Genomic DNA, 27,077 nt, shown 5'->3' with positions numbered 1-27,077 from the left:
CTATCCTAAACACTGCAACCCCTGACTTACCTTTGTATGTGTCCACTCAACATTGTGGGGTTTTATTGGATTTGCACCTGAGCACATGATAGTAGCAATCTTAATTTTAAAAGAGTTTGGAGCACCATGATTGACTAGACTAGGATAGAAGTGAATAAAGAGGAAATCCAGTACTGAGCATTCCTTTAGAATCTTTTATTTGAGGAATGTTTCCTTTGGATTAAGTTTGCCTGTTTCTGTCATCCTGCCTATTGCATTCTATTACGCCTAGTTTTGTAAAATTTTGACAGGGATTTAGTACTTAAAATATATCCCAAAATTTAATAATGAATTTGATATCCTAAGAAATATTTTAGGAATTGTAAGAAAGCAATACTCTCCATAGTTAATGGTTCTACATAAGTGTTTGCATGTCCTTTTAACTGTTGGCAGTGCCAGTGCTAAGAACCCAAAATATTCCAAGAAATCATTAGTATCCTAACTCACTCTATGAAATGAGCATCAAATAACTATTAAAAGAAATAGGACTGGCCTAAAAACTACATAGTTAGAAATGGCTAGTTGTTTTATTTTAACATTGTTTATTTTACTCTCAACTGAAAGATTTAATGGCTGATACAGGCTGCAATCTCACAATCATTAAATTTATTGAATTTTAATAATTCCATGGCAGAACAGACATTTGTTTCCTACTGAAATTAATGGAACTTACATTAATCAAGACCATTTTTATATATTAGGACCCCTGATTTCAACTGAATGCAAGCTACCATATTTACTATACATCACTGCAGCGTTAGATATTCAAAGCTGTCCAAATATAAGAAAATCCAGCTTTTCACAGCCTTATGCCTTTCACGTGTATTGGTGCCCCTTAAAACAGAACCCAATTTACTCAAGCCAGGATGAATGGGAAGAACAAGAGTTAATACAAGAATTGTACTTCAACACAGATGCCAAATAGGTGAAGACTTACCTTCACAGACTGCAGTGACTGCAACCAGTAACTGCAGATCAAGGCCTTAATATTAGGAAGAGGACAAATAATGATCTAAATCTCTTGATTGGTGGATTAAGTATGTGTTATCAAGTCAGCATTGATTCTTAGCAACTAGATAGATATTCTCTATGAGGGTTGGTTTCTAATCTTATTTTCTGCTGTCCCAACAGGGCTTTCATTACCACTGTAACTGGACCCCATCTACCATGCTGCTGGTAGTTTTCTTCTTCTCTTTGCTTTCACCCTTCCCAACATTAGAGCCTCTTTCAGATAACTAGATCTTTGCATAATGTGTCCAAAATAAGTTAATTTGAATATGGTTATTTGTCTAAATCTTTTATGAGAACCAAAGTAAGTGTTTTCTCTGCAAAACAAATCCCCTTTATATGGAGTATTCTCCTACGTAAGCATACATAGAACCAAAGCTATGTAGTAATATATCCCCACTTATAACTTCTATGGAATAATATATCATGTTAAACTTACTGAATTTTATAAGTTGGTTTAACTAGTTTATGCAAAATCATGAAAACTGAAAAGATATTGATGATAAGGACAAAGAACTTTCTATAAACTTTACTGAGCAGATTTAAATTATTGCATGCTGGTAACTGAATTTCTATACTTTTTCCAGTGTTTTATGTACACTATGAATTTAGGTCCATTGCTATGTTAATGCTTAATTCCAACAAGCCTAAATAAATAAACTTCACCATACCTGTGATCTTTTGGCTAAGGCCTCCTTTAACAACAGAGCAGCAAATCTGGGATATTCCTGATTTCTAAGCTGCCATATGGCAAAGGAAGTTGCTGTATTAGAAACACAACATCAGCTCTCTATAGTTAGAAGAGCCCATATGTAGGCCTCTTCTACTGCTATAATAGGTGGAAACATAAGACAATTAACTAAGAACTGAAACAATAGGGCATGGTTTGGAATAAGGCTAAAGAGAGTAACATAACTCATATGAACTTTTCACTGAAAATTAAACATAGGATACTTAGGGTCAGCTTCAAAGGATTTAAGAGTTTTACTCAACTGCAAGATGGTACAATACAATCTGACAAAAAAAAAACCTTCTAGGACAGAATATACACTTTGTGTTGACCCTTATGATTTTTTAAATTAGCATCTTATGTCCACATTGGTTTGTTCAAATCATAATCAAAACCCATGCAATAATCTAAAATACAAATCTTTTACTGTCCCCTTCTTCCCCCTCTCATCTCACATATAGTAATTACTTGGCCTAGTAGCTAAGGCTAGTGATGGGACAACAATCTCATCTATACCAGAGGCAGAGGCTCTCATAAAGCTTTGTCCTTCAGTTGTCTAAAACACTTGTCACCCAACAGAAGAAAACATTGCAATGTCTTGCTTCTTCTGCCTGAGGCAATCATCTCAGTTTCATCATACACCTGGCCTTAAAGCACAACTATGCCCCAACCTGCTCTCCCATCCCTTCGTGGACAGGAGTGTAGCATACTCCAGCAATGACATATAGTTCTTCCAGCAAAATGTGAAGTTAATTTTACAATTTTATTGTACACCATCCAGAGTCCTTCTTTGAAGGAGACGGTTGATTCAGAAATGCAAAAAGTAAAATAAAAATAAATAACTCTCCCAAAACTGAGGGTAGAGGGAAGCTTATGAATGCCAGGGCCTTAATGCAATGAGCAGATGTATTGGGTTGAGTAAAGATAAACACTGGAATCAGACAACTCTCATGCCAAATTGGATGATATTCTGGAAAACAAGCAAATAGTGTAAAGCATGAAGCAACCAACTTCCATCACAACTGAATGACAAAGCCTTGAGTGTGAACTAGCACTTTGGAGAGCTTCCAAAAAAAAGTCATATCCCTCCTTACTTTCACTTTTTATACATGGAAAATAAATTAGGAAAAAGGCAGAGATAAGGAGTGACTGACTGGTCTATCTTCTAATTGCAGGCGATGATTCATAAAAGCTCTTCAATGGAAGTGTCTACAGGAGGGATACAGAGTCATATGCCTTTCCCAGCTGTAACTGATTCTGTGTTTTGGTAGCAGCAGCTTCTCAAGTGGGAGAGTGTATTTTAAAGGGTTTGGTAGTGTGTGCAGATATTTCCATTTCATTCTCCCAAATAATGCCTATAATTTGAGATATCTTTTTAAAAATAAAGCAATAGTCCCACAAAATATATAGTGCTATTAGGAATGCAAACAATGTGAGGCTTAAGTAAAGCTTCCACCCAACTCCCACTGAAAACATTCTTATAATTTTAAAAAAAGATCCACAGTGGCTTTTTCTGAAATTTGGTAGGATTCATCTTCCACAGAACAGTCAAATTTGCCTGCAAATGTTTTCTGACCATGATCAAGGAAATGCCTTTATTTTATTTTTTAAACAATAGTATAAACAAATGTTACTCTTAAACCCTAAATCAGAACTGATCCTGTCAGGCAAATCTGTTAAATCGGCAAAGTTCACTTCATTTTTTTGTTGCCATTGTTTGTAGTTTCTCTATTCTAAGCAAGAGGAGACTCATTCATTCATTCTAGATCCCACATCCCAGTTGGATCAGCTTCTGTTTTGGCTTACATTTAAGTTGATGTTTTGAATCACTGCATGACATTATGTACCATGCATCTCTAATTTGAAGATCAAAAGCAATTAGGACCATTGTTGAGACACAGAATCAGTGACTGCAATGCCAAACTCTACTTTCAGCTACTTCCTGACCCATGAACTCATCACTGGGGCTGCCTCCATATAAAGCCTTCCTGTATTACCCTTTATATTAGCTGTACTGGGCTAACAAGGTAACCAGCTCCTTTACTACTGGTTGTAGGTGGCATAAAAACAGGCAAAGCTGTCATGGGCTGTTAATCCAGATAATCTTTTTCTTTCATTCTAATTCTAGTTCTGTTTTAAGTGATCTTTAGTTAGATCGTAGCTTTATTTTCTATTTTATGTCCCAAACTTGATAATTTTCCTAATTGAAGGTATGTAATAAACAAAGGTTTTGTTTTTTGTGCAATGCATAAAAAACTACAAGGAAGCATGTGAACATTTTTTTGGAATTGCTTCTTTTTGGAAAAAAGGTGTCTCCACCTGTCCACCCACTCTCAAAACAATCTATTTCCTACTGGCATTTGTAATGTATATGTAATAAATACTGAAGTATGAATATACTACATATTGGCGTTTACAGTAAAAAACCCACTAATGTGTGAATAGCCGAATTATTTTGAGAGAGAATTAAGGGATTATTTCTTTAGAGAAATAATTCTTCTCAGCACAAGAACAAATTCAAAAAAAGGAGGAAGGGGAGCAAGTTCTACCTGAATGCTGTGTCAGGGAATGGTGATTAAGGTTTCTTGGCTCTGTTTATTAATCCAGCTTCATATTTCCCTGCATCCTTTGAAATATTTATAGGCTTGAGCCCTCTCCTCATGTAGTGGTTCAAAGCACCACCAATCTTTGCTAGGTCAACTAAAAAAAAGTCTTTTGCCATACACTAGGTTACCCAGATTCTGATCTCTAGTCTCTATTTAAAATGTGCTACTCACCAAACACTTCATCCAAGCTAGGCATCAGGATTCATTCAGGGACTAGTCTGTGGTATGGTTTGTACCATATCGGTATCGGTACATTGCCCAGATAGTGAGATGGACTGTGTCTAAATTTGGTAAACAAACAACCTTCTGGCCAAGAATTGCACCTCCAAAGGATGAAGAAATGGTATGGATCCCCCTTCCCCCCATTGATGCTGTGAAAGGTCCCTGATGGCTTAAGTAGGAAAAAATAGTGGATTTCCAGAATATGTCCTAGGGCTAGGCTTTAGCTGTAAAGGTAAAACCAGCTCTGGAGGACCTCTGGGGTTGCCAGGGTGATCTGGTGTCAAGGTAAACAAGGGGAAGGAAAATCCTTTGCAAAAGTCTTGAGGTTGCTGTAGCTGGAGGAACCCTCTCTCAGACTAGTACCCTACCATCCAGATTCGCGATCCCAAAGTAGCAGCCCGCTCTATGCCTTCTCCTCATTTGGGGCTAATGGGAATTATAGTGAACACATCTGGAAGCACCAGGGTGGGAAAATGGAAAGAACGGCAGTGTCAGGCTAATTGCTTCTGAATTATTTCCTGCATGATACTCACGCGAGTTTCTGAGGCTGCATAACATTTCCCACCCCGCAGTTTAAAACAGCAAGACCGACCACAAAAGTAAATCTTTCTCTTAACTCCCCCCGCCCCGTCTTTAATTCAGCAACCTTCATTTCTGCGAAACGGGGGAAAATTAAGCCAGGCGCGATCTCCGGCTTGTTTTTCTTTCCTACCCGCTCCTATGTCCGCCCCCCGCCCCCGCTCGCTTTTGGGAGAGAGGGCGCCGAGGGGTGTTAAACGTGGTCGATTTGGGAGCCAAGTGCTTGGAAATATTTCCTGATCTGCACAGGAGGAGGGGAGATTTGCAAACTGTTGCTGCCACATGGCTCCATTCTCATTGTAATGAGGTTGGCGCGTGCCTCATCTGCTCCAGGGGAGCTGCCACGAGCCAGCCAAGCGCGCCGCCACGTGCCAACTGGGACAGGGAGGCCCAGCCCGGCGGCCTCCAGACACCCGCAGTCGCAGCATCCAGGGCCGGCGAGTGCACAAAAGACACCTGCTGCAGGTCCGCCAGGCCTGCCTTTCGCCCAGGAGCCGAGCCAGCTCTTCCATGGCTCGGGCGCAGCACGTGGCGCGGACTTTAGGTCGGGCGTTGTGGGGCGCCGGAGTTGGAACGGGGCTGGGTTTGAATGGAGCTCCGACGGACGGAGGGAGGGTGGGCAGGGCAAGACCGAGAGCCCAAGAAACCTCCAGAGTATCGCAGCGCCGGAAGACACGAAAGTTTTGGTGGAAAGCCGTCACGTGTCTGAGGGGTTCTCGAGTCGCAAAATGAGGAAAACGGCAATCCGACCAAGCTCGGCGTTTCGATGGGATTCCGACCTTCCGCACAATCCTCGCTCGGGTCGGGAAATAACCTCCCCAACGAGACTTACCGTCCGTGCTGCTCCCGCAGGAATTTGACCCCCGAGGGAAAAGGTTACTCCCGTTTTACCAGAAGGGTCAGCTAAGGCTGGGCGAACGGAGCCTGGGCCCACGGACACAAGGAGGCTCCGCAATATGGAGGTCGCGCTGTCTCTTTCAGAGTCACAGAATAAAAGCCCCCCTCCCTTTTTTGCAGCATTTTGCACGAGAGCAGCGAGGGGCGCCTCTGCAAAAGTTTCCCCCAATTCCATACTTTGTCTGGATGCCGGCCGCTCTATGCTCGTTCCTAAGGGGGCAAATGCGGTGGGATTTAGACCCAGACCGCCGCTCCGACCTTCCCTCTTGCAACCTCTAGAAACATTTGCAGCGCCGGTTTTTCCAAAAGGCTGCGGGGGATTCACACCCTGTTCAGAAGGGGGAATCCCCATCGTCTCTAGTTGCCCTTCCAAAGCGGGGGCGTCCAGTGCACGTTGCCTTCGGGCCCCATTCTTTCCGAACCCTGGGGCGGTAAAGGACAAGTTACTGCATTTTCCTTTGGCGGCGACATTGGGTGGAGGGTGGGGTGTGTGTGTGTTAGTTGCAATCCGTAAAGGTCGATCTTTGTTGCTTCTTGCTATTTAGCGTGCAACCCACCAAACAAGGCCTTTTCTCTGAAATCGGATAACGACGACGATTGACTTCTGGTGTTATATCGATTGCTTCTTTTCCATACAAATGCCTGTTTATGCCTTGAAGTTCCCGCCATCTGCTTGGTTGCGAACACCTGCCATTCAATAAATCGATTTTCCAATTTAATGTAGCAGCTTCATAAGGCATTCTTTTTCTCTTCCTCCCTCCCTCCCGCTGCCTTCACCCTCCCCTTTTTTTTCATTGCAGGCCAGATGCCGCTGCAACTCCGTCCCCAAAACCCACACCAGCTCGGTGCTCGACTGCCCAATCGCTGCTCGTGAACAGCAGACCGCAGTTCAGCTTTCCAATTTGCGCCCAGCGCTGAAAATTAGAAAACGCGTCGCGGCTAGCCGGTATACTACTTTTCACAACAACTTTCCCTACTTAATGAATGTTGCAAAAATGGGGGTTTCTAATCCACCATGTCCCCTAATATTAATGTCTGAAGAAGGACAAGAGGCAAAGGGTGGAAACTAATCAAGGAGAAAACCAACCTAGAACTAAGAAGGCATTGCCTGACAGAACAATTAAGCAGTGGAACAAGTTCCCTTCAGAAATTGTAGGTGCTCCAACATGGGGATTTTAAAAAAGAGATTGGTGAACCATTGGTCTGAAATGGTATAGGGCTTCATACTTGAGGAGGGGTTTGGACTAGAACACCTGCAAGGTCCCAACTCTTGTTAATGATTACTCAAGGGTGAGAAGAAAAAAACACCAAGCATAGAGCAGTCTTCTGCTCCTCCAAGTTTTTCATGTTTAAACGTGGTTCTGGGGCTGAATCCTGACAGATTAAAATCTAATAAATCATCCTTGCTGGGTTAAAAGTGGATGAATCAATTGGTGTGCACCAGATGGGGAGACCCTCTCTATTTGCAGTACTTAATGACATCCATGAATAGAAGAGATTCCATTCATCCATGCCTTTATTTTGGATTTGAAACATTGAGAAATAGGCAGTCCCAAGTTAACACGGTCTGGTCTGTCCGGAGCAGTAGCATTCTTATACAGATGCTATGTTAATGAAGGTTAGATATACAATCTTGGGGGTAGGGGGAAGGAATAGAAAAACCAATAACTCCTAGCATTAGGTGGGAAGCTCCAACTCATTTAATCAGTATCCAATATACTAGAGTCTTCTTGGAAACCCCAAGAAAGAACACAACCGAGACACATGGTATACGATTTATTTTAATAAGAGCACTTACTAATATCTTTGAAACATGATCCCACTCAAAGTAGCTTGTTCTTAGGCAAAGGATGCACAGAATTACCCCAATGGTTCCCTTTAACGGAAAGTTGCCCCTTGCTAGACCCAAAGCCTACAAGTTGTGAGAGATTTCAAGATGATCTTATAGGGCTGCTCATTTTACAGATGGGGCAAAATGAACGGAAGAGGCAGTAACTTAACCAAGGACATCCTCTGTCTCAGAGTCAACCTGCCCTCTTCTGCCAAATCGGTATAAGAAGGGAGCGCCTATACACAGTGCCCCTTTGTTTCCAGGGGACACAGATCTGTTTGGAATTGCTGCCAATGTTCCAGAGGGAAGGAGATTCCTACCCTCGCTGGAACGAGGCATAAAATCAGGCGGACCTCTTGCTCAGAGGTAGACGAGCTACTTCCCCGTCCCTTTCCTCTCTCTAGCAATTGGGTACCCGTGCTGGATGGCCCGACTTTCATTAGGATCAAACACGCCCCTTCCCCAGCAGGACAAGTGTCCCTTTCAATAAGATTTCTTGGGGATCGCCCACCTTTCCCTCTCCTCCCTCGGTCAAGCTACCCCACCACCAGACCTGCCGGCCAATCTATTCTCCAAGTCGCGGTAGGAGGCTGTTCGGGAGCAGCTGCGAGATGTGCTCGGGGGACACTCGTTCGGTGACATTTCCTGTTCAATGGATGCAACAATAAAGCGTCTCTTGGCGCCAGGTTATCTCCCCGCCAAGCTCTCAGGTTATCGCTCCTCGCGAGGCCCTTTCTGTGTCCCCCCCCCCCACTTTTGAGCTTCGCTCGCAGCCCCGCAGCCTTTTTATCTCACAGTTGGCTAAACACCGGAACAAAAGAGGCGGTGGGGACAATGATCATCAGCGGGATTCTCGCAGCCTGTACCTCTGCTGGTCTTGCCAACAGACTCGAGAAAGGCGGCCGTAGCCGCAGCAGCGGGAGCCAAGCTAGGCAACAAGATTAAGCCGCGGGAGCTTTCCCTAAAGTTGCCGCTGCCAAGATGGAACTCGGAGCCTCCCCCATCCCTGTTGGCTCCTGGCGTTTAACTCACATCTTCAAACTTGGCAACTTTTAAGACTTGTGGACTTCAACTCCCAGAATTCTCCAGCCCTAGCTGGCTGGAGAATTCTGGGAACTGAAGTCCACAAGTCTTAAAGTTGCCATTGGGGACTCATGAGTTAGCTGTTTTCCTGCCTCCTGGGAAGCCTTGTGCTGATTGGCCACAGAAATAACAACAACAACAAAAAAGAATCCCGGAACAATTTGATCGGCTTCTTATTGTCCATTAGCGATCCTCACAGCTGTGTCCATAGAAAGGGGCAATTCAATTTGAGGACCAAATAACAATATGGTGATCGTTCCAGGCCTTCGTATTCAACACCCACCATTTTGGTCTGGAGTCTGCCCGACGGTGAACTGAATTAAGATCACCTAGCCTTGGCTGTTGAATTCTGGGAGTTGTAGTCCCAACCCAGCCGGAGGGCATCAAATCCGAAGAAATGTTTCCTAAGGAAATTATTAGACTGCAGTCAGTATGTAATTAGGTACAATATTAGTAGTATTTGTTTATTAAAGCTTTGACCAGCTAGCTCAAAAACTATTTTGTAAATATTTTAGAATTATAAAAACTGTGATCAGAGTATGACATCATTACATTTAAAAAAAAAAGCCACATTTAGTAAAATAAAATCACACTGATGGGATAATAACTCTAAATGAAATGGATCCGGTGATCTGGAAATCTGACTAGATGGGGAGTTGTTAGCGACAATTGAGCACTTTTTGTAATGGGAGCAATATACAAGAATGTGGGTTTGTGTTTCAGGAAGTTCTTCACTACAGGAGGAAAATCTTTGTTCACATGGGATACCCTGAATTTCCCCTTCAAGAACAACTGTTGGGATGGAATTTCATCTTACCAGGGTTAGGCCTTTTCTACATCATTCAAGCTGGTTTAAGTTATCTAACCAGTTTCAAAGGAGGTGAATGACTGTCCAGGAGCACAGCTGACTGGACTTCCAAATGCTTGTTCCACTATTTAAGGGCTGTCTCTGAACTTTCCTATCCCATCATTAGGATTGCATTAAGCGAGAGACCACAAGCACTTCACTTTCTCATGCACCATCCTATCCAAAGAGATGCATTATTACAGATCACTTTCCTGAAATAATGTTTCTTCATGAGATATTATTGCCAATTGGTGTACTTAATTCATTGGCTCCATTTATAGCTAAATGTTGGTTCAGAACTTAGAAAAAATGTTGTATTCCTAGGGCTCTGATAGCGAACATATGGCACACGTGCCACAGGTGGCCTGTGGATCTATTTCTGAGGGCACACGGGGTGTTGCCCTGTTAGCTCCAGCGCATGCATGCGTGCACTGGCCAGCTGATTTTCTGCCTTGATTTTTGGCCATTTTTCACCCTACGGAGGGCGAAAAACCGCACAATAGGCGAACGGGAAGTTCGGGAACGGACTTCTGGTTTCCACATTGGGCTGTTTTTCGCCCTCCGGAAGCTTCCCTGAAGCCTCCGGAGGGAGAAAAATGGCTCAACGGGAAACCCAGACGTCCGTTCCTGAACTTCAGGTTTGTGTGTTGGGCCATTTTTTGCCCTCCCCAGGCTCCTAGAAAGCCTCTGGAGCCTGGGGAGGGCGGAAAACGGACGTATCAGGCCCATCGGAAGTTGGAAAACAGGCTGTTTAGAGCCTCTGGAGGGCTTTGGGGGGGGCAGTCCTCCCCAGGCTCCAAGAAAGTCGTGTGCACATGCGTGGGGCAGCAGGGGTGTGCGTGTCACGAGCATGCACTGGGGGCATGCATTAAATTATGGCTGTGGGCATGCGAGCGCACGAGATAGTGTGCACGCATGTACCTTTGGCACCCGTGGAGAAAAAGCTTTGCCATCACTGTCTTAGGGCAAACACATTTTGAATGATTAGAATCACAATAAAATTCACTGTTAACTGGATTTGTATTTGTGCATTTATAAAATTTTAAATGTATTTTAAAACACTTCTACAAATATTGTGGATTTGCAAACTTGCTGAGAGTTCCATCCAGGTGAATATAATGCCATTTTAGGTCCCTGAAGAACAGGCCTCACAGTCTGGACATTGTAAACAAAGGGAAATATTCTTAGCTTTCCCACATAATTAGTGTGGATCCACTGAGAGATAGAATGATTATTAATCCAGTTTATTATGTCCCTACCGAGCCATCACAAGCCATTAAACCAACGTTGAAAAATATGAACACAATGAGGACCAACCAGAGTTAATTATCTGTATGCTATAACGATCCACACAGCATACTGTCCACTTGAACTGGTACATAACAGACTGCAATGCTATATGAGATCAAAGGTTGTTGTCTAACATACTTTTATGATATTCGCCAGCAAAGTGCTCCAAACAAACCCCACAATTAGCCAGGCATAATGCCAGTAGGCATTTTGTACTGTTTGCAACATCTGTTAACCAGAGGTGTAAAGCTTTGGAACATGGGGAGCTTGTTTAAGCTGTGTAAAGAGATCATTGCATTTGTTAAGTTGGGAAACCAACTGCCTAAAGCTGTTGCTGATTGACCCAGGTTCTAGGCTAGGGCACACAGGATCAAGTGAATAATATTTCTTTTTACCATATTTTTTGTCTTGGTGTACATTCATATGACTTTAACTGCTCTTTTCAGTTAAAGTTAAATTTTGGCTATTAATCATCAACTAATGTTTTAGAATAAGCAGAACTACAACCAGCCATTGACCCTGTAGTGGGGACTACAACTTGTTTCATCCCCAGCAAATTGGTTGGAGGATGAAGGAAACTGGTGACAAGATATGGAGTTGGGATATCTTGAATCAAATTGCATTAGACATTCTAAACGATCTCAAACCAATTAAAACCTCCCAGATCAACAGGTGTTTTAAATAGGGATAAAAGCAGTGTGGTGACAAAATGTTTGCCACCTTGAGTATTATCATAGCTTCTTCCAAAGAATTGTAGTTTGGGGTGAGTATTCTCCTTAGCTTCTCTTAATTTTAGTGACATTTTGTTTTATTTGCTCATCCTGGTTCCTAACTACATCCCAAAATTACATTATGCTACTCTGATTTATTTGGTAGGGAACCACAGGAGATACATCAATCTTATGTAGGAAGTCCTGAATTATATCTTTCTGTGGGAATCTCAGTATTTCCCCTGAAATATCATGAAGTTTTGCAATTACATCTTCAGGACTTTAATGCAGCTCCAGGAGAAAAATGGAGAATAAATGCTACAGTTTTTTACAATGTTACATATCCAGGGCAAAGTTCTGTTCACTGCCTCTACTACTTTTTTAAATCTCCAATCTGGAATTCATAAGATTTTTTTGAATAGACTTTGATATAATACAGTTAACAAGTCTGCTTGTAAGTAAACAGTGGTGTAGTTTCCTCCTTGAAGTTGTAGCACCTGGTCTTGGTCCCATAAAAAAGAATGCAGGTTCAGTCTTGCCATCTCCACATAAGGGTGGAATTCTTGCCTGAAACTATGGTAACATTATCCATCAATGTTAATAATATTGGGCAAGATAGACCTCATCTAAGGCACCTTCTTCAGTTTGTGCCAGTCCTGATGATGATGATGATGATGATGATGATGATGATGATAATAATAATAATAATAATAATAATAATAATAATAATAATAATAATAATAATAATAAAAATTTTATTTGTTAGCCGCACCCTCTCCCGAAGGACTCGGGGCGGCGTACAATAAAAACATATAAAATACAAATATGGACAATACAAACACAAAATAGACATATACGTGGAGGAGGTAGACAGATGGATGGAAACAATTAAAATCACAGTTTAAAATCCCCTAAATACAATCACAAAATTAAAAAACCCGTCAGGAGTGATATCATCAAACTATGGTTGAGCCAGGCCAGCTACTTGGAATAGGTGGGTCTTGAGCTTTACACGGAAGGCGCGGAGGTCAGAGGTAATCCTAATATCCGGGGGGAGATCATTCCACAGGGCTGGGCCCGCCACAGAGAAGGCTCTGCTCCTAGGCGCCGCCCCCCGGCACTGTCTGGTGGACGGCACCTGGAGAAGTCCCTCTCTGTGTGAGCGAATTGCTATAATACAGTAAAGGGATATAATTATATCTACCACCCTGTACAGAGTGATGTGCTAAATATATATATAAAAGATCCTGTTTTAACACTAGTCTATTTTTAAGCTTTGGTGAGAAAGAGGGAAAGTTGGCTTAGATTCCATTTGCAGTCACACTTTGCCATCACCTCCCTCTCCCTGCCCCCAAATTAACCAGAATCTGTAGACATGTAAAAAGTAAGATTCAGGATTTGGAATGTATGAATAAAATAAAGTAATTAGCACAAAACTAGCACTGAATATTCCATCCTATTTGACTTTAATAATAGTATATATTTCCTTTGTATACTCTTTCTATTTACCTATCATTTTCCTGAATCCTCATACATATATTCCCATGCTTATTTTTGCATTTTCTTGCCTTTTCAAGTATGATAGATATATCTGCCATTTACTGCTCTTACCCATCTTCATTATGTTCTTCCTCCCAGGCATAAATATAGCCAGATGTCTTATGGGACTTTATTTTAAAAAAGCACTGAACATTTGCACAAATAAAAGGACACAATGCAGAGGTTGGCTAACTTTCTCATATTCCTCAAATACACAACCTCAGAGACATATATGTATGGGTTTGGGGAAGAAGTGTTAATGGTTATGTAATGTAATAGATGACTTTCTCTCTAGCTCTTTATTCAGAGGTGGTATTCAGCAGGTTCTGACCAGTTCTGGAGAACTAGTAGCGGAAATTTTGAGTAGTTCGGAGAACTGGTAAATACCAACTCTGACTGGCCCTGCCCCAGGGGGGTTCCAGCCATCATTACTCAGTAGTAAAAAATTAGTTCGGTAGTAAAAAAAAATGCGCACATTAAAAAACAAATAAAAATTACATTTTTAAAATGAAAATTGTTCTGCTCATCTGCAGAACAGAAAATCAAGATGGCGCCGCCAATCATAGAAACAGTACGGTCATGTGTCCACCAGAGTTACTACCTATTCGGCTGAACTGGACCGAATAGGTAGGAACCCACCTCTGCTCCACCTCCATCTATTCGGGAGGAAATGGGGATTTTGCAGTAACCTTCCCCTGGAGTGGGGAAAGAATGGAGATTTTACAGTATCCTTCTCTCGCTATGCCCATCAAGCCATGCCACGCCCACCAAGCCATGCCACGCCCACCAAGCCACGTCCACAGAACCGGTAGTAAAAAAATTTGAATCCCACAATTGCCTTTATAGTTCTATTCAACATGTGAATAAGGAAATTGAGTTATTTAATTAACATTCATTACAAGTTACTAGACTGAATTGTCATGAATAGTGACTATAGGTTTTGGATGGTAATGAATTTACTTGGGTAAGACCAGACAAAAAGTCCATGGAAAAATTCCAATCAGGTTCTGCAATTAGCCAACAAGAAATGTATGCTGCCCCTTTTTTGGGGGAAAGTATTATTTTAAAAACTGTCTTCATACAATATACTAAGCTACAACTAACAAATTATTTTTAACATAACATTTTGTGTCAACCTAGGCTCTGTGATTGGTTAATGGTTCAATGAGTCATAAAAATGTAGAAAAATTGATTAAGTAAACCCTGGTTCAGTTAACTATGTATAGTGTGTTTTGCAAACACAGCTACAAAGTAGTAAAGTTTAACTTAGCAGTAAGTCTACTACTTTTGGTTTAATCAACAGATATTAAAATATAAAAACTCTGGTTGGATGAATTAATGAGAACCTCAGAAACAGATGTCTAGTGGTGCATAGCTATGATAGAAGCAGGGATGATTTGCAAAGTTAGAAAAGTATGGTGAAGTACAATGCCACAAAAAAGAGTGGGTAAATTTTTTCCCCAAAGCACCAGAAGGCAAGATAAAAATCAATGGATGGAAACTAATCAAGGAGAGAAACAACCTGGAATTAAGGAAAACTTTCTAACAGTGAGAACAATTAATCAATGAAATGGCTTGTTTTCAGATGTTGTGGGTGCTTCATCACTGGAAGTTTTAAAGAAGAGACTGGACAACTACTTGTCTGAAATGGTATAGGGTCTCATGCTTGAGCAGGGAGTTGGACTAGAAGACCTCCAAGACCCATTCTAGCTCTATTCTGATTGATTAAAGATTTATTAAATCAATCATAGGAGGGGCGCATTGGAAAGAATGTGGCCAAAGATAATCCTTATTTCCACACTAATTAGCTTTCTTGAACACATTTGAATGAGACACTTTTGGATGCATCAGTTAATAATTGACTGACAGATTATTAATTAAGTTGATAATTTATCAAGGATTGTCAAGACATGACATTATTGCCAGAGATTTATAATTAAGTGATAATGGAACCTGAATATTTCTATAAGTTTGTTTTTTAATTTATTTATTGTGTTTATATAACACTGGATCAAAAACTATTGCTAGTTTTTAACATAATCAGTAACAGGTACAATAAGAGAAAAAATAAAGTGAGTAACAGCTAAGGTAATAATATAACAAGCATGGTACTAGCCCCTAGTTGATAACAATAAGTCTTCAAACATTTACAGAAAAAGTTCTAACTTTGTAGCCTTCCTAAAGATGCGTGAGCGACATTAAAACCTTGATGTATTCCATATATAACCCAGTTGAATGAAATAATGAAACTGAAGCCATCTGACAATTCCTCCCCCCCCCCATGGCAATGACAAGACAACCAAATCAACCATCTGATTGTCTCCATTGCCATTTGTGGTTCCGAGGCCCCCTGCTAAAACCACTTCTTTGGGGCCTTTTGGAAAAGCAACAGAATGGTGGCCAACCATACCTTGGATAGAATGATGCTCCATAGAAAAGAGACCACCACTGAGATTCTTTCTCATCATCCCACCAGATGTACATTTCTAATTGATGGGCCCCCTAATATACCCAGTCTTCCTATCCTGGTGAGCCACCTATATACTGTATGTGCAAACCAACTTGCCAATTTCATTGCAAACATGGAAAGCAATGATTTAATACTTCAGACTTCTTCAACCTGATGAATTCCACTTATGTTGGTTTACAAAAAATGTAATGTTCTATCCACACTATTTTGATTGTGATAGCTAGGTTTAATTGAAACTGCAGTGAAATACATCCCACCTGTATAGTTATAAATACATCTTTTAATTTTGATAAAAATCACCTGGAATCCTGGGAACTAGGAACTTCAGAAATTTATGTTGATAAAGTAAAAATAGATATATTGATAAGATTTGTTTTACTGCCTTGTACATGGCACAAAGCAGAACTGATTTTATTCAGTGTGAAAATTATACACGTGATATATATGAAAGGAAGAAAATTGCCTTATGATTTGGTGTCATTAATGATAAATTTAAAAGTAAAAATGAGGTAAAGCAAAAATGTTTATGGATACAATTGTGTCATTTCAATGTTACTCATTAAATAGACTTCCTCTCTGACTGTTTGTAAAGTTGGAAATATTATGTGAAAGATGGAATATTTGGCAGTAATAAAGACCTTTGAAAAGAACAACACAGCAAGTAGTCAAAAGAACAGAAGGATGTGAAATATAGGGCACTCAGTAGAATCTTTAAGCTAAAGGAAAGTGTAAGGGTATTTCCTCAGTGGGAAGAATATTGTCTTTAAAAATGTCCTTCCTTAAAAAATGATAAAAACTCCCTAAAACCTGAAATTATATTTACTGGCATGAGTGTTGTGCTTTTTATAGTATACAGAGCGCATAAATCAACAGATACTGAAATGTGTTGAGTATTTGGGAACATCATAAATTAGTAATACTTCTCTCAATTTCATTGGAATAAGATATATTGAAGATCAGAGTGGGATTTACAGAATGGTTCAATATATTTCTTCATTTTATTTAGAAGAAGTTTCCTCTGGTGACTTTTCTCCTTTTTGTCAGAGGTTACAAGCAGACTTTCTTGAAATTGTGGCAAATGTTGACCGCTCTTGGGCAGACTTATTTTTCCATAAGGCTGGATGGCAAAGCTAAGTTGCAATGCATGGCTTCATCAGCTTCTAGGAGTTTACTCCTTCTCAAATGCTAAAAAGAACAGCAAATATCTGCTCTCGGTTGTGGCCCAGTTTAGCAGACATCAGGCGATAAACAGATGGCGTTTTAATGGCCCTCTTCATATTGTTCAATAAGCAGCAACAGAAGATGCTGAATCAGAGGCAGTAGGCTTTAGTATAAGTTGCTGGAGGACTCAAAAGTGACTAGGAAATTACTACTGAACTTCTGATTAAGCCTTTCCCCTAAACGTCTGGTTAGGAACAAATATTTATAAATAGAAGCCTGGAGTTTGAACTATTAAAAACGTTTGGCTTGGTCTTACGGAGATCTTATGTTTGTATGAGACACCAGTGATCAAATTTGTGGCATCTGATTTTGTGCTGAGACATGTCCTCTTGCAACAGACACTCTTGCTCATTGCTATGTTTATTAAAATCTGTTTGATTCCAATTCCTTTTGGCATATCTGTATTCAACATTTCATGCAAGGGTTTTTTTCTTCTACTGTCTCTCATTTCTATTCACTCTTTCTGTTCTAGAAATCACTGTTCTTCCCAAAGAGGCTATTTGTGTATGCCAAAATACAACCATGCTGGCATAACACAGCTCTGCCTCTTTTGTACAAGTGTGCAGTGTTACAATATACTTCGGAAACAAATGGAAGTTGCACTATAATAGCACAATGCTCATTTTGTTGTTTACTCCTCTTGTGCTCCCCCCAACTCAGATCTATCTCCAACTGGAGTTAATGAAACCGTAGTTGGATGGCCTTATACCCCTTCTTTTTCTATTCTGGCAAGTTCTCAAGGAGGCTCAATATTTAAAAAGGAACAAAATGAATTAAAAATGTAAAAACAAAGATAAAACATGAAAATCGGCACAAAATTCACAGTAATTATGGGTTTGATGAAAATCCTGTGCCTTTAAGTTGTTCCTAATTGCGGAAAGTAACATGTTTATTTTAAGAAATCTGTCTTAAGAATTCCTACTTAGTCCACACACAGACAATATGATGCTCTTCAAATGTTTGGACTCTCAGCTGCAATCTGCATGGCCAGCTGTAGGGTATGTGGGAGTTGTAACATGAAACATCTAGTAAATACCAAATTGCTTGCTCCTGCTCTAGTCTCATGTGAAATGTTTTTGTATGTGGCATTGCTCTTACGTCGTGACGTCTCTAAGGCATCCTGTTCTGCTTTTAAAAAATATTCTTTTAATTAAAGAAAGTGATGTTGCAAAAGAAAAAAAAACAGTCTCTAACATCATCATTAATTTCAAGAAAGCTTTTGGGGCCAAATGAGTTTCATATCAGATTATTGTAACATTCTCTACATGGGGCTGCTCCTGAAGAGCGCTTGGAAACTTCAAATGGTGCAGAATTTGGTTGTGTGGGTAGTAAACGGTGCCAGATAAATGGCACATGTAACACCACTTCTGTGTGAGATGCATTGGGTTACCACTGTGTTTTTGGGTGCAATTCAAGGTGTTGGTTGTCACCTTTAAAGCCATACATGGCTTGGGACCAGGTTACCTGAGGGATTGCTCTTTTTGCAAGAGTTCCTACTTGACCAACCCAATCTAGGGGAATGGTCATCCTGCAGATTCCATAAGCCACAGTGCTGGCTTGCAGTGGCCCCTCCTCTATGGAGCCCCTTCCCTTTTGAGATTAGAATGGCTCCAATCCAGTTAACTTTTCATAAGGCTCTAAGAACCTGGCTATGTTCTTGAGCCTGGATACTGAATGTGATAAGGGTCTTATTTCTGGACCTTCTGGTCAAGTATTTTGGCTGCTCTGTATGTTTATTTTGAATGTTGCTATTGTTTTGTATTGTTTTAAAACGTTTTTAGTGTTTTAATTGCATTATATTTCTTGAATTGTAAGCTGCCCATTCATTGACTGAAATGGGCAGCTAGAAAAATTGAATAAATATATAAGCCTTTAAAAAAAATAAAATTGGTAGATGGTTCACTAGTTTTTTCACTTTTAAATCAGTATTTGTGCTAGGCCATATTTACCTTAACAGCCATATTATTAATTTGCAAGCATTTTTTTAGCAATTATTTCGTGACAGCATCTCTTTATTTACTTACTTCTTTAAAGCACAGGTTTATTTACAAAAATATTATTAGTAGGGAAGACTAAAGCAGAGATATCCTGAGTCCTATAAAGAATGAATATTATTGCATACATACATTCCCATCTTTCCTTTAGACTAAGCAATTTATATAAAAAATGGGGAAAGAGTGAACTATAGTAAGCAAAAGAAATGAAAGGCAGAAGACAAAAGAAATTCTACCTACATCTAGATTTATGCTTAAACCAGGTATTTAAAACAAGGAGATCTTTTCTTAGACCATGATCAAACAATCAACAGTCTCATTCATTCCTGGGTCTCCAAATGGTCCAATAACTGTTTTATAGGCCTTTGGCTTATTCCACACATCCATTTATCTAACAAAATAACTTTATCCAATTTCATTTATTCAGAAGACTATGTAGCTTTGGTTCATACTCATGCATGTTTTTTTCATTATCATTTTCATTGGAGTGTAACATGTAACCATCACTATTCATAGTTTCATGTGCACCTTCAATAATCTAGATGATTCTTGTTCTTAATTTCTGTCACAAAGTTTAGCTGTTTTATTTATTATCTTTCTCACATCCTTTCTCTAAGTTTCAGAAACACACTACTACTCATTCACTCATGCATATATGCATGTATTTCTAAATTTCAAATAACAAACTGTCACATGCCATAACTATCACTAGAGGGGCCTTTGAACATTTATCTCCAATGCCAATCATGGTTTGGTCAACTGAGGCTTTCATAAAACTCTTGATTGAGTATTTGTAATGTCTAACTTTAGTTACTACTGTACATGCAGCATTCCATGCTAACTTTAGGGACATAAGAGCAGTACATTTTGGCAAATTTAAATCAGTATTCCATTGTACAACCAGATTTACCCAAACATGCTTATTCTATTCCATAAAAGGTAGGCTAGCATGTTTAATCTAAGGACTATCTTTTGTGTCTTAATAACATTATTACAGTCTTATAATAAATGCTTATTGGTCTCTATAAAAAATAAATATAATTTTATTGGTATTGTTCCAAAGGAAGCCCAAATCTGTTTACTAAACAGCAATTATACATAAAAACCTGGATAGAGGGATATTAAATCATCAATTTGCATTGGTTTCACAAAGATGCAGAAGGCACCAAAACTACTTAAATGGAATGATGAATAATAACTTCTAATAATACTATCCTGTTTTCCCCAAAATGAGACCTCCCTGGATAATAAAGCCAATTGGGCTTTTGCGCACATGCGCTAAAATAAACCCTCCCCCCAAAATAAGCACACACCGAAAATACTGCAACACAGCAGCAGCCGTGAGGTGACCATGCTTGCCGCCTCCTGAACCTCAAAAATAAAAAGACCTCCCCGAAAATAAGGCCAAGCATTTATTTCGTGTGTGTGTGTGTGTCAAAAGAAAATAAGACCCTGTCTTATTTTCGGGAAAACATGGTAGAAGTCCCCATCTGAAGGAATCTTTGGAGTAATATTTGGGGGGGGGGAAGGGTTGGGTCTCAGCTATTTATGGGGACATGATACAAGAACAAAAGGTCTCTATCCCTACAAATTGCAGCATTGCTACAGGACTCCAAAGTATAGGGACTCTGTCCCAGTGACAGGAAATTCCCATGATTATGTTTACTGATATCACTTTCTTTGGAAACTGGCAGTTACCATTGCATCATGGCAATGTATATGATGCCCAAACCAAACATAGTATAAATTAGTCGACACTCATTTTCCTGGTGAAGAGTATTGTTCCTCTTTTATTCAATGACTTTTTTGTTCTTTTACATCCTGGACCAATCAAAAGTCCTCGTTGTAATTGAGCCTTGAGTGTAGACAATAGCTTATTCCGTCTATTCTGTTTGCAGGACTGTAGACACTTTGTCATGTGGAGAGTGGGGGTTGTTTAAAGCAATTTTTCCCACCATTTAAAAAGAGGCAGAATCCTGAGAGGAAAACCCTGTCATAATAATAATCTAGATCCTATTGAAGTCCTTCCACCTCCAGCTTTATAGTTTAGGTGGGGCTGGAATGCAGTGGGTTCACTAGTTTTTATACTGGTGAAATCTGGAATTATAATATACAGTATTTTGGGGCTTCCAAAGGCACACAATAGAAAATAAATTACTTTCTCTGAGTCTCCTTCACTAATGACTCACAGCAACATTGTTGTAGTCTCACCATCCTGTTTTATCCTTATTTACAAACTGTACCACCACATTTGCCCCCTGCCCACGATTTAAGTGTTCTTTTTCGTGTTTTTACTACACCCGAACACACAACTATTAGTTTCTTCACGGCAAGGGTGACGTTTTTCTGAGCTTTGCAAAGGAGGAAAAACTCATTGTAAAATGTGTGCTGGGGTATCCATCAAGATTATCGCCCTGTTTTTGTTGTAGATTTTCTGTAGCTCGTACTAATAAAGTAATAAAATGGGTAATTGGGTGTGTGTGTATGCACACTTGTGTGTATGATGAGGGCAGAGCTTTGATTTGGAGGTGGGCTTGATGTTTTTTATTGTATTCATGCTTAGATACTAGGTGGCTTGCAGTGAAATGCCTGGATTATAAGTGTAAATCTAACTGAAGCAGCTATGGTGATTAAACCATCTCCATGACATAGGACAACTGGAGATGAAAAATACAGTAAAGCAATTGGGTGAGGCCTTCCAAAATTTATGCTTCAGCACTTGGTTACAAAATAGAATCAGTCTGACTTTCTGTATAGTATGAATTATGTTTTTGCAATTTTCTTTGGATTTCGTTTTATTTAATTTGCATGATCTTCAAGACATTAATGTAGCTTTTTAAAAAAAATGCAGAATATTCATACCACAATAAAAGAAAAAACACCACTGTAGATGATACCTCTATAAATGCATGCCAAGATCCATTTAAAGATATTCTGAACCAGCTGTGAGAATACCAGTGCTTTGCTGCACCCAGTCAGCCTCGTACTGTCTCCTCAAGGTTGATATCCATTGAATATCCTTCATCTCCAAGACATATAGAGGGCATCATGTTGGCAAAAGTTCTTTTAAACATTTTAGTAAATATGACCAGGATGTTTTCTTGCCTAATACAAATAGCAGAATAGTTGCTGTACATCCCATGTATAGATATTATTTAAATTGGAAGCTGACTCCATAAGGCTGGCTACCTCTGCTGCTGGGAAGACAACATGTAGACAGTACAGTTGTGCTGTGTGCTGGAAAGATGAGTTGTAGGTTCTACAGTTGTGCTGTATGTACTGTACTGAGTTCTGGCTTCCTGCACAATGTTGTCTTTCTTCCTTTATCCGAGAAGGGTAGATAGCTAGCAGTGGGCAGACTGCATGGGGATTTTTATTTTATTTTTTGAGATCCCCAGAGCACCTCCACCCAACTTGTGCCACCAGAATAATAAATAAACACCAGTCAAGCCGTTGCTGGAATCAGTTGTCTTATTATGTCTCTAATGATCAGACCCATCTTTTTAGAAAAGTTTTTACCAGACAGCTTTCAAATAGATGAACCCGGTAATGATGGAAACAGCTCACAATCTTACTAGATGCACAATTTCTTACTCCTTTCAATAATCAGACTCACATATTTTGCACTGAACGTACATTACAAAATAATTGAACAGACATTTGTGGCTTACTTGATTGGTTCTGGGCAATGGCATGATTTCATTCTGCAGATCTGATGGACAGGGTTTGAACGCTCTCACTTGAAACGTGTGTTCTTATGTCCCACATTTATTAATAGTGGGTTTGAGAGAAGTGAGTATGTGGCATCATGCTCAACATGTAGCATTTGCCAGAAAACCTATTTCTGAGGAAACACAATCAGAGTTGGGTGGCACACTAAACTGCAGAACTACCGTTCCTTTCCCCCACCAATATGCTGGGTCTGTACCCAATGATGTATTAATGATACAGTCAGTGCATAAGTCATTTCCTGGTATGACCTCATTCTCTCTCTCTCCCTCTCTCTCTCTTCCTCCCTCCCTCCTACCCGTGTGCTTCCACCATTGGGAATAAGAGGATAGAAAGTGGGAAATGTGGGTGGAATATTTTCAAAACAGGTCTTTTTTTCTCAGCAGAGGTGATGCTGTCAGCACTTGCTCTTCATGATGTTACCGACAGAAAAAAAACGACTGTGTAGTTACCGTCAGGTCTCAACTACGTGCTCCAAACCAGAGTTCCTCCAAAAGTGAACAGAGGTGGAGAAGGAAGATTAGGTTGCAGATATTTCTCAACTAGCCAAGTTTGGAAAGATGACACAATAAAAGTGGTATATTCCTAGGGTCCAGAACAACCTGCTACACTGGTTCTGTCTTGGTATAAGGCAAATACTTGAATGCAAAATCCCTTATAATGTCGGGATTGTGACCTACACCTTCCCCCCACTTTCCAAACCAACAAAGTGCTACAAATTTCAGCTTCATGTCTGAAGGATGCCAGGATGAGAGAGACTGCAGTTTTCTATACATTATACCAGGAACCCAAAGTAGGAGGTGATGTCAGCATCACAGTATATTGGTAGGCTAGGAAGTGAGACAGGATGGTGATTTCAGCAGAGGATGTGAGCAAAATGGTCACTTTAGTTCAGCATTGTTGGGTATTTGCTGAGTTATCCTAGTAAATGGCCCCTTGCCAATCCCTGGAGCCTTCTGGCTCTATTGCTCATACTTCTTAGCACCTCTAGTCTATACAAACTTTCAGTGAGCAAATGTGTGAAGAGTAAGGAGAAGTATCACGTCCTCTGAGGCTTTCCCTCAGTGATGTGCAACAAATTTAGAAAGAGAGAATATCTTGTACAAGCCCTTCTTTCACCCTGCAAAATAAAACATTGGGACCAATCCTGTGGTACTTCTGTTATAGGCTACAGCAGGATTTTTGGATCAAGCACATGATAATAATTGAGCAGGGCAAAGCTTTGACACATGATGTTTCTCCATTGTTTACTGAAGTAAATGTGCCTGCCTCCCTCTCTCTCTCTCTCTCTCACACACACACACACACCCTCTCCCTCTCCCTCTCTCTCTCTCTCTCTCTCTCTCTCTCTCTCTCTCTCTGTGTGTGTGTAAAATGAAATGCCATCCCAAAGCAATGAACAGCCTAGGAACATTTTTCCCAACCCAAAATATTGTTTCCAAAGACCAAAACACCTTCCCACCAGCAATCAGCCCCCAGATGAGCATAGATTAACATCAGACCAACAGTCAAATAAGCAATATCCCAATCCAGGAACTGCCAAAGAAGCCAACAGTAAACGGCCCAACCAAAGAACCTCGAAGACTATTCTCAGCAATACTGACAGGGCAAGCGACTAGAATATAAATGTAGAGCAAACTCCACTACTTACTAGCATTGATGATGTTTCCTAGTTTGGGTAATGAAACATATGCAAGAAAACAGTGCTCAGAGAGCACCAAGAACTCTCTCCCACTTGTTTCCAGAGTTTCCATCCCAAGAATAGTTTAGAGGAGGCTGATATGGGACCACTACTGAAAACAATTCAGGTGACCTATAACAAGATATCCTGATGCTTGTTGAATACTGCTAGACATATCCATAAAAGCAAAGTAACTTTAGTTTCTGGACTGCATTTGGTGTGTGCTGGCTTCAGGCTTTGAATCGCTAAGATCTGAGTCTATGAAAATAATAGATGTCTTTTCTTGTTTGATTTTCACTTGCAGGATTTTATAATATTTTCAAAGCTTACGCTTGTTGCTAACTATTTTGAGGACTGGGGATCAAAAAGCAGGATGTGTATGGTTAAAGGGATTTTTATAAGCATTCTTCAGTTTAGTTTGTGTTTTCTACCAGACTTTAACTTTGTTCTGTACAAGCTGGGTATTGAAACCTGGCATGCCTTTCTTAACAACAAGTGTTTATCTTACATCTTTTACGACGGATGTCAGAACGTTTCCCCTTTTATTTGTACTCCATCTTTTTCTCACAGTCCAGTCATTTATGACATCATCAGCTTTTCCTTCTCTGCCCTAGACAGAGTGTTTCTGGAGCTAACCACTTCCTGAAGCAGAATTTCTAACTCAAGGCAGGGATGGTGAATGGGGGCCTGGGAGGGGAGGGGAGGGGAGGGGGAACAGGAGAAAAGCACATAGAGCGTTTGCTTCGCGCAGAAGCTTTAAATGAAAAAATACAGCCACAGAAAAAACCCTCACATAGCAACCACCAGCACCAAGGTTAAGGTGATTAATTTCAAATGTGTTTTGAATAGGTTCTTTTTATGGGTTGGCACTTTAAGTGGTTCAAGAAGTACCGAAAAACAGGAAATCAGATGGCCTCATTAGTACTTGACTCCGTTTAGTAATTAGTGGCAAGGAAAGAAAACAAGGCAAAGCAGGTGGTGAGTGAGTTGAAGACGGTCATGGAGTCTGGACAGAATTGCTATTAGGGAAAGGAAAGGAAAAAGGAAAGGAAAGGTCCTTTCATGAACACAAGATACAGGAGCCCATGCTCAGCAATAAAATAGCTTAAAAACACTTTTCCAATGAGAAATGTAATGAACAACAAACCAGCCAATTGGATTCTTTTAAAAAGCACCACTATTCTACAGAGTCTCAGAATAACATTTTATTTAGAGTAATTAATGACTGATGATCTATTTTACCAGCAACTCCAGAAGAGATGCTCATTTATATCCATTACATTCAATTAGGCTAAACTAAATTCAGTTGCAAAAGGGTGACCAGAAACCAGGGAAGATGAAGTCTGGCTAATAGGCCACCCAAGAGTCACTTACGTGAGATGGGGGGTATAGAAATGTGATTAAATAAATAAATATTGGCTGCAAAAATCAATATGGCTACAAGATAGTGCAAAGAGATACTGAAAAATCTAACCCTGAATTGCCATCTAGATTTCATCCAGATTTTTGCAATTCTGATATGACAAACTGCAGATTAAATTTCTATTAGGAATCTAATACTACCAGCTAAAGAGAATTTGCTGCCTGAACTAAAGGATATGATGTGTTGTCCTATTCCTAATCGAGAAACACTGGATGATCAACTACATTAATACAACACTGGTCATTGGTATTTGTCCTCTTCTATAGTTATATAGTTTTTTATATATAGTTTTATATATAGTTTTACATTATATATATATATATATATATATATATATATATATATATATATATATATATATATATATATATATATATATATATATACACACACACACACACACATACATACATATATATATACACACACACACACACACACATACACACACACATACATACATACATATATACACATACATACATATACATATATATACACACACACATGTATGTGTATATATATATATATTTATTTATCAGCACAAATACAACACACACACACACACATACACACACACACACACACACACACACACACACACATATATATATATATATATATATATATATATATATATATATAGAGAGAGAGAGAGAGAGAGAGAGAGAGAGATATCGATATCGATAAAGATAAAGATAAAGATGGCCCAGTGGCTAAGACACAGATCTTGTCCATCAGAAAGGTCACTAGTTCAGCGGTTCGAATCCCTAGCGCTGTGTAACGGAGTGAGCTCCCATTACATGTCGCAGCTTCTGCCAACCTAGCAATTTGAAAGCATGTAAAAATGCAAGTAGAAAAATGGGAACCACCTTTGGTGGGAAGGTAACAGCGTTCCATGTGCCTTCGGCATTTAGTCACGCCGGCCACATGACCATGGACAGTGCTGGCTCTTTGGCTTTGAAACGGAGGTGAGCACCGACCCCTAGAGTTGGGAATGACTAGCACATATGTGCGAGGGGAACCTTTATCTCTATAGTTATATCTTGATTGTGTGCAAGGACACCACATGCATCTCCTGTATGGCAACAGTTAGACTTTTTGCAAAGTTGTCTCTGGATTAGAGAGCATAGCTTGTATAGAAAAATATTAAAAATGAAAACATGTTTGGGGAAACT

At 39.9% G+C, this 27,077-nt stretch overlaps 1 long non-coding RNA gene across 1 annotated transcript in view; it reads right to left on the bottom strand.

The window, feature by feature from the left end:
- Window positions 1–8,471: 8,471 nt before the first annotated feature.
- Window positions 8,472–27,077, bottom strand: part of LOC309385786 — a 41,004-nt gene continuing 22,398 nt past the window's right edge. The window contains exon 3 of the long non-coding RNA XR_014174285.1: window positions 8,472–9,399. This is a non-coding gene — a long non-coding RNA (uncharacterized lncRNA). The remainder of the gene's footprint in view (window positions 9,400–27,077) is intronic.

The sequence above is a fragment of the Natrix helvetica genome, assembly GCF_964273705.1.
Source record: "Natrix helvetica genome assembly, chromosome: 1".
In the NCBI taxonomy this organism is placed as follows: Eukaryota; Metazoa; Chordata; class Lepidosauria; order Squamata; family Natricidae; genus Natrix; species Natrix helvetica.
This window is presented reverse-complemented; position numbering and strand designations above follow the sequence as displayed.